Below are 9,185 nucleotides of genomic sequence, written 5' to 3'. Positions count from 1 at the left end.
AGCTGTTTAAAACAGCTTAACAAGCATGTCATGTCTATTAGATACTGCTTACCTTTTCCTCCTTCCTTGGTACTCTCCTAAAGCAAATTTCATCTTCTGCTGCTACTTCTATTATATTCTTCACTTAAATTTAGTAGTGGAAAAAAACACCACGACATGCATTTCACATATGTCTTTGGATAGAGATGTTTTCAAATGTCCTCTCATTATTCAGTAGAAACTTTCTAAACACGCATGCATGGGAGTAGCTTTGTTACAGCACAAAGCTGTGTAGTAGTTATGCTACTTTGGTATTTGCTCTAGCAGGGCCTGTGACACACATTCTTGGAAGACCTCCAAGTGTCACTGTGTGATGCTGGACAAGACTGAGGTTGAAGCAGAACAAGGTCCCTTTTATTTCCAAGTCTGGCACATCTTCAGTGTTACAGGGCTGGCGCTGCACGGCAGTGAAACACTGCCTCCATGCTGAAATACCACTGTCTGTTGGAGAAGAGAGCTCATTTTCAATCACACTAATGCAAATACCCAGACAGCCATATTCAGCAATCTAATTAAGCCTGAACAAGAAGAGAAACTTGATACCTACAACCTAAAAAACAACTAATCATCCCTCTTTGAGTGGTCATTGCTGGAATTAACCCCACCCCCCCAGCATTTCTGGGAAAGCCTCAGGAACAACACGCAGTGCTTAAATTTCTTCCGATTTGTTTTTGACTAGCTTTAACAGAATTTACACAACAAGAATAAAAGGGACAACTATAGCTCCCATTACATAAAGTCTGTGAGCTTTCATTTCAGTGAATATACTATAATAAATATGAACTTTACAGAGTTATTATTCTAGCACTCTAGAATAGTATTCTGTGGGAAAAAAAAAAAAAACCAACCAACAAACCACCACCAACCAACCAACCAAAAAAACCCCCACCCAAAAAACCAAAACCCTAACCCAAACACAACACCCCAGCAGCCGCCCTCAAATCCCCAAAAAACCAAACCCACCCTGTCAGAAGGCCAGTGAAATAGCTTGGCTATAGTAGATTTACTCTCTAAAAAGCTATAGTTAGCATTTTAGTTGACGTGGAGTTCCAGGAAGGAAGTCTTAGACCCAAAGGGATGAACAGCCTGGATGCTTTTCCAGTAAGGGGTAACTACAGCAACCACCAGGCACAGCTATTAGCTCTCTACAGAAAGAGAGAAGTAAAGTTAAGTCATGCTGCAGCTTGATTAAATATTTGTGAAGCTGATTTAACGTCCTTTCGCCAAGTGGACATATAATGCTCTAAACAGCTGCGTAAAAATAACCTACGAAAAGAGATTCTTTTTATAACTTTTCTTGAAAAATGGCTCCAGAGCAGTACAGGTAATGCACAGATACCAGAAGCATTAGGAAGCTGATTACAACTGTAGCTCATAACGCTGGTTATTCAGGTTGCTTGACTCTTCTTGTCATGGGAGCTGGATTTCAGTCATTTGTAACTTTGTCAAATTGTAAGTGTTTGGCCTCATGTTTTCTAGCCTGAGTGTTAACCTCAGGCTGCATTTTAGTGAGAAACATTGATCAAAAGGCACAGCCTTCTCTAAGGATTGAGTTTAGGAATGAGATCTTCATTTTTAATTCTTGTCTCTAAAGGCTTGGAAAAATGATTCAAATACAGCATTGGCGTGGCTCTTGCAGCAGGCATAGACCTCTTGATGTTCTCATGCAAGCTAGAAAGCTTTGATGAATTGTAATTTGCACATGCTCCATGCAGACATAGACCTTGGTTGCTAAAAATCTCGGTATGTCTTACCTGTTTTGTGTATGCTTGATACAATTAATTTTTCTTGTTTCTGATCAAGCTGTGTGTGCATGAACACTAAAGAGTAATTAAGCCTGATTCAGCCCATGCATGCAAGTAGAGTCAGACTTTCCCCATCAAAGCTGCTCTGGCCCCAGCACAGAGCTTGTCTTTGTTACGCTTACATTGATCCTCCTGCTAGAACTTAATGGATGTATGAGAAGAGGGAGGAGTGAAGGCCAAGGGGAGGAAGGGATCACCTCAGGGAGCTGGCAGGACATGGCAGCCCTCTGCAGGAGTGGGTCATGAGACACTGGTAAGACGGTGGTGGCCGGGGGGGACCAGCCCCGCTGGCCAAGGAGTCAGCAGGAAAACAGCTCAAAGAACTGGGGCTCTGAGAAGACAAGAGAAGAGGAGCAGGGAAGAGAGTCAAACCAGGAGAAGAGGCAAAGCAATGGAGATTTGGGAGGGACAGTAGCTGCACTGGTCAAGGTAAGGAAATAACCAATAGCAGCAGTTTCTCAAGCAGCAAAACCAGTTTATTGGTTTTGAGGATAAAATATCTCAGGTCAATAGAATTTATTTTTTTTAATGTGTGTTTTCTGAAAGTTGAGTTCTAAAACAAGCTATTTCAAAAGAACAGTATCAACCATAGCACGATTGCTACCATAGCAGGAAGCATCCAGATCTTTCCTGGAGCAGAAATTTCCCAAGTTATTTCTGAAGGATATTGGGAGAGGGAAATGGTTGGTCAAAGTGCTGGGGGTGGGTGAGGGGAGGCAGCCCGGGCGAAGTCATTTAGAGTCAGAGATAACCTGATGAACGCTGCTTGTTAGCAATGAATGCCTGCAGGTAACATGCATTCATTTAAGAATTTCTCAAATCCAAATTATGGAAGAAAGTGAAAGAAAAATGATTACATTATGGCTGCCAGTATTTCTTGAATTTTACCCCCTACTATGTTAAACAAATGATGTAATTTTGCTGGTGCCTTATTTTCAGCTTCCTGTTTCTAAGCTTATTGGCATTTCCTCGTGCCATGGAAAGGTAAAACTAATTTACTGAGAGATTATAGAATAGTTAGTTTACGTTGGTTTAGGCAGTGATTCAGATTTTGTCTGACATTAAAGATCAATCTCTACTTCCTTTTGGCTTGTGGATAAATGAGACGAACTTTCCACAGCCACACAGGTAAATTCAGGAGCCTTACAGATAAAGCAAGCAAATAAGAGTGCTACTCCTTAAAAAGTTGTATCACGCTTCAAAACAGCAGCTATCAGTCCAACCTTGTGACTGCTGAGCATCAATAGGATTCCTGGGCTGTGCTTCCATGTCCTGTGCTGCCAGCTATGAGGATGGGGTGTCTTTGTGGCAGTGGCCCTAATAAACTGGTAGACCATAAAGCGTGATACTAAGATGGAAATAGATGAATGGTGATCAGATTTCTGTTTTGGTTTGGTTTTTCTTTTTCCTTTCCCCTCAACGTTTGCTACAAGTGAACAGATTTTTCTTTTTCCATCTAGTGGCAATCTGTCTGCATGTAACAAAGCACCAACAGTTTTCTCCCTTGCTTGTATGCAGAGTATGAACCGTCATTCAGAGAAAGACATTTTGTCAGGCAGCCTCTCCACGCTGGTGTGTTTGGCGTACTGGAGGTGCCCTCTTTCTTCTCTATGTCATTTGGCTTTGGCAACTCTGAGTGCATACAAAGAGACGTTGCAAGCAGGATATACACACCTTCAAGGTACAAAGCAATTATTTATTGCCTTATGCACTCAGTTGATAGGTGGGACTAACAAGTTCCCAGGCTAAGGAGAGTTGGCAGGGACCTGGCAGTGAGGGGGGATGACCGTGGGCCTCCCTTGTTCCCTGGGACGGGCTCACCCTCAGAGTTTCTGAGTTGCCATCCTTGATTCCCTGTTTTTTCCTTAGGGCTTTATGCCTTTCCAGGAAGCGACCTTCCCGATCTCAACAATCTTGCCTCTGCCTGTGACTTTTATCTTTCTTATTTTGTCCGGTTCTAGCTGACATACTGTCTCACAGCTCTTTCTCACAACTTAGCGGTTTTCTCAGAAGCCTGAGCGAGGATTATGCTGCTGTGCTGTGCAAAACAGAGCCTGAAATTATGGAGAGCTGAGCCAAAAGAGGAGGGTAACAGTGGAGATGCTGCCATGAAGTCTGCATTTCTGTGGTTGTGTCCTGAGCAGGTTGGTCTGGGAAATCTGGCACACCCCCCCACTCTTGTGCTGGCACAGAGCTAAGAGCCCATAGCTTGGATTAGGTAAGACTGCATAGAAACCATTTTGGAGCATCAGTAGTGAAGGCCAAAATTAATTCTCTCAATTGTCTAATATTTAGACAGCCCTATTTATCAGGGTCTAAAAAAACCCTGGTACTGGTTTCTGTTTGCATTAGCAAACAAGTTAGTTATAAGCATCTTCCAGGAAAGTGCACATCCAGCATTCCTGATGGAGCAGAGAACAGAAAGTTTTTATGGCTAAGCACTGCAACTTAGGGACAAACCTGGGCTCACAGTGAAGGAAAGGCAATCAGAGGATGTTGCAAACCTGTTAGGTATTGATGAGTATGTAAGAAGAGTCTATGCCAAATATTTCAACTCTAGTTTTATGTTACAAAAACTAGTAAGTCTTGTGGGTTTTGGGGTTTTTTTGGTGGCTTGTTTTGTGTTGTTTTTTAATGCTAAGTATGTCAGCACTGAAATCCTATGAATTGAAATGCTATGCTTGAAGTGAGGGGAGTTGCGGTAATATCATCCGTCATAAAATCTGAATGGTGACCATGAAATGGTAACAGATGTGAGACTGAGAAACTCAAACTGCCTGGACATAAAGTAAATGCCCTGCTGGGACACGGCGCAGAGTAATTGCTTCATTCTTCAAGTAGCCAGAGACCCACAGCATGAGAAGTCAGTCCTGACATACTCCTGACCAGTGTGCAAGATACATAACAATGAATGAATAGTTGTGAATTGCAGCAGAGACCATCATGTGCTCAAATATCAACCTCGTAGGAGGGAAAACCAGATTCACTACAGTAATACATAATGGCAGACAAATGAGGAGGCTTGCTAAAAGGAAATTTAATTTAAGCTGTGCAGAGAGCATTTAAAGAACTCTTATCAGAGACTTGGATGTGTGCACCCCTATCTAACATGCTTTCAAAAGGATCAGATCACAAAGAAAGTGATATGGCTAAACAGGAAAGGGAGCCTTGTCAAAGTGAACAAACATCCTCCAAAAAAATCACATCCAAATCACAAAAACAGAGAAGAGCATAAGTTCTGGTTTTAGAGTTAACTTCCCCAAAAAAGGAAGCCGTAAGAACTAATAATGCCCCCCCGCAAAATGCATCTAAAGTAAAAAACCTGCCAGAGGGGCTACAAGGCTCATTGAGGAAATGGTATATACAAGACGGCTCATCAAATAAAAGGTTATACCAAAACCCGTTACAAATGGGTCAGGTTGTATAGTGGAGGAGGAGGTCAAAGAGACTCCCACGTGAGGGTCTTTCTTTATAGGGACTTAGTCAGAGGAACTCTCTCAAACGGTAGTGTCCAGAGGCACTAACTTCTGAAACGTATCTATAAATGGAACTATATGAAATTGTCAGGATCACACAATTCTCAGTGCTCAGCTGATGACTGGAAGGCTGGACAGCAGATTGCTTGGAATTACCATGTTCCATTTTCTGTCATGCCTCGTGGCTCTTCTGTGCCTGTGCTCTTTGGCCAGCACATCTGGCACTTGTGGTCGTCCTTCTATATTGAAAACATGTAAAAATATCTTACTTTTAAGACTTAGCATGTCAGCCATGCCACTTAAAAATCTTACTCACTGGTTAGTCTAAACATTGCCTCTTTTTAAAGGAACTTGTTCCATTCATAGTAGTTGAACATTTCTTACCAGTTGCCAGTGAAGTACAGTTCCTGCCAAGCTTCAGGATAAGAGGAACATTCATAAATTGCACTGATGTTATGAATTACATCATGTTGCTATGCACTTGAACCGTTCGGGAAATATTCCTTTTCTTTCACAGAATCCTTTGATCTGCTTCCTGGGAAAAGAAACAGTTTTTAATCTTTCTTGGTTGCAGAGCAAGACTTTTTTATTTTAATTCAAGTTAATTAAAAAGCATGGCAATTTATCTCATATTTCCAGGGAAATTTATGGCTGTGAAAACTGCAAATCAGATCACCAGGTGCACAACACAGACACAATCAATAGAGGAAAAATACATTGCTAAAGAGAAACTGTTCTTCAGAAACACCAGAAATGTAAAAATTTGGAACTGTGTTGTTGAGCACTCCCATTTTTGCAGGTTTCTAGGTCTTGTCCTATTATAAAGCTTGTCCAGCGCCTCACCCTCTGGATGAGTATGCTCCTTATCTTCAACCAGGGTCAATCTCTGTCAGCATTGGCCTCATTAGCTCTTCTTCCTCTATAACATTTGTGAGAGCTATGAAGAAAAGCTGTTTCCCTATCATCCTTCAATGTGCTAGGCTAATCAAGCCAAGCTCTTCTAATCTTCTTTTGTAAAATACGCTCTGATCATCACCTGTCCTCTGATCATGCCAGTGGATACATTTTAATTCATCTTTCTTTCTTGGCAAGGGGTGACCTACTCTAATAAAGGCCTTTGTTTTTAAAAGTCCTAACCTGTGTTACATGAGAGACCCGCAAAGGGCTATTAAATATGAAGGCATAATCTAGTTCCGTGTGCTTTTTCTTGTTTTATTATTTTAAATGAGAAAGGTAAATATTAACATCACAGAAGCACATCACATAGGCTCAACTACTGTAAACTTAAAATGAACAGTATCATAATCAAACCAAAATGACAGTTCAGATTAGATCACGTGTTACCAATTACATTGGCTTAGTTCACCAGTTTATGAAGTCATAAAGTTAGTACAGTGTGTAATCAAAGCGTGTGCCCAACAAAGAGAAGAATTGCTATTTGTTAATTTTGCATCAGGTGTCTGAAAGAGGAGTTGTTTCCTTCTGGTAAAGGCCTGTCTGTAATAGAGGACTTGAGCAACCCGGGGCTTGCCAGTGCCAGGGTTCACTGAACAAAGGACATTGCCTGGAAGAGAGGATAAAGCCTATTTAGCTGGTCTTGAGGAACTACAGAGATCTAAGCAGGCCTTTTGCAGTTTTCTACTTCAACGCTTTCTCCTGAAAATTTCATTGCAGTTGCAGAGCTATTGTTTACCAGCCTTAGTTATTACTCGCCTTCGCCCATATGAGCACAAATCTTGCCAAGGGTTTTGCAACAAGGTTAATTTCTGGACCAGCCTTAGGACTAACAACAGGAGGTCAAAATGGCTTACTTTCAGATGGCTCTTTTTTGATCTCAATTTAAACAACAGGATTATGAGCTGGGGTTTGCTTTTTAGCTAATTATGGAGTTTCTCTTCAAATCAGTGCTGCCTGATCTTCTGCACTGGCTGACAGTCAAGTTAGCTGAGCTCTTTGGACACAATCTGTGTGACCCGGTCCTCTTCAAGTGGGAAATCTTTAAACTTAAGTCCTGTTCAGAGCTGATCTTCATCACTCTATGCTAAAGAAGAAAATCTCAGAAAGGATCCATCTATCTTTTTTTAGGGTAGGTACTGAGAACCATACAACTGGAAACATTCCTTTTTTTTTTTTTAATTCCCTCTGAGAACATATAATAATTTATGTGCCAAATGTATTTTTCGAGATAATTCTTCTGTGTCCACTGAAGTTTTCCAATTTCTGGGTAATCTGAATGTGCATTTTCTTTCATTAAAAAAAAAAATATTCTAAAATGTTGGAAGTGTATCTTTCTAAGTTGCCATCTCTTGTCTTTACAGTTTGCAAATAGGTCAAACTCCAAAATACAACCCATTTTAGATCCTAGTCTAACATTGTATGTTTGTATATTCTTAGTGCTTCTTAAATATTCAGTAAAAAGAAGTGTTTTTCAAAATATTTTGAAAGTGAAAAAATGTATTTTTATACAGCTAATATCATTAACTATGAAAGATAAAAATTGGAAAAAAATTATTTTTCCCATCACAGCCTGAAAAACTCATTTATGATTGAGCTGACTGATGCCATTATTAATTATAATATGCTTTTATCCTTTCCTGACTACACCAATTCCCATGAATACAGTAAGTGGTGTTTCTGCACACAGTTTAACTCCCTAGTAAACATACCCATCTGCTCAGTGTTTTCCTTCCTGCATAACTTTTACCTCAGTGGTAAAAGCAGCTGACTGAGGGCATTAGGCAAGAAATACATCTGTTCCTACAGATTGTCTTGTTATAATGAAATGAGAAACCAGGTGATGTTAGTTCTACCAGATGATACCTATGTTCACAAATGCCAGCTAGAGTTCAAGGATTTGGGTGACAGGAAGCTTCAGTGCCTACTGCCTTAAGTACCTAAGCGCCAAGGAACGTTTTTGTTTACTTCTGGATAGCTCTACCTTGGAGAGTGTTTCAATTTAAAATGGCTTTTCTCAAAATTGTATATTCTCAAAGTAGATAAAATTTGATGTGGCTATGGGCCAAATCGTTGTGTTATGGAAATGGTTATGACTCCACTGATTTCAAATATTTTTCTTGTTCTCAAGAGAAGTAGCATCATCTTCAGATTTCATTATTTTAATGGCAGAGGTATACATCAAGTAGGAAGTATAAACTTCATATGAAGTTTAGGATAGTGGAAGGATCTTTCTAAACTCTGTTAGAGACTGGAGGTGGGTTTCCTTTCATGCTGGTGACAAGTTTCAGAAGTAGGATGCTAGCAAAATTCAGCTTATCAAAGCTACATATGCTCCCTGGCGCTGTACGTTGTACATAAAAAATCTCAAGCTCCCAGTTTTACCCCTGGGAACTTTCTGATAGCAGCTATCAGGTTCACAGGCCCCACAGCCTCTACAGGGAAGAAATCTCACTGCAGATCAGACAGTTTCAACACCACAGTCATGGTTTGCATGTTACTCTTGTGCTGTTATACTAAAATGCTGAATACAGAACCTGGTCTGCTAGCTGCTGTAAGGGCAAGTATTTGTTGTGCTCATTACATATCTCTTCTCATAAAGTCAAAACGGACAAACTACAGAGAACGTGTGTTATGTGGGCAATTGCACCCTACTTACGTGTGCTCAGCTGCCTTGATCCTCATTGGAGAGCACTGTCTCACCAGGGAGTTTGCCAGCTCACAAGTTGAATTTTGCTCGGAGGCTGTGTGTCTCCATGCTGACTCCAGCTTCTCTATGAGAGAGCACCAGACATTTTTCTTCAGTTCAAAGGATCAGGAGATATCTTCCATGTTTGTCAGTCCTTGGTTTTTAAAGTGAGGACTGGCTGTTCTATTCTTACTAGTTGCTCCCTATTTAATGGGGAATATG

The sequence above is a fragment of the Aptenodytes patagonicus genome, chromosome 10 (assembly GCF_965638725.1).
Source record: "Aptenodytes patagonicus chromosome 10, bAptPat1.pri.cur, whole genome shotgun sequence".
NCBI classification, from domain to species: domain Eukaryota; kingdom Metazoa; phylum Chordata; class Aves; order Sphenisciformes; family Spheniscidae; genus Aptenodytes; species Aptenodytes patagonicus.
This window is presented reverse-complemented; position numbering follows the sequence as displayed.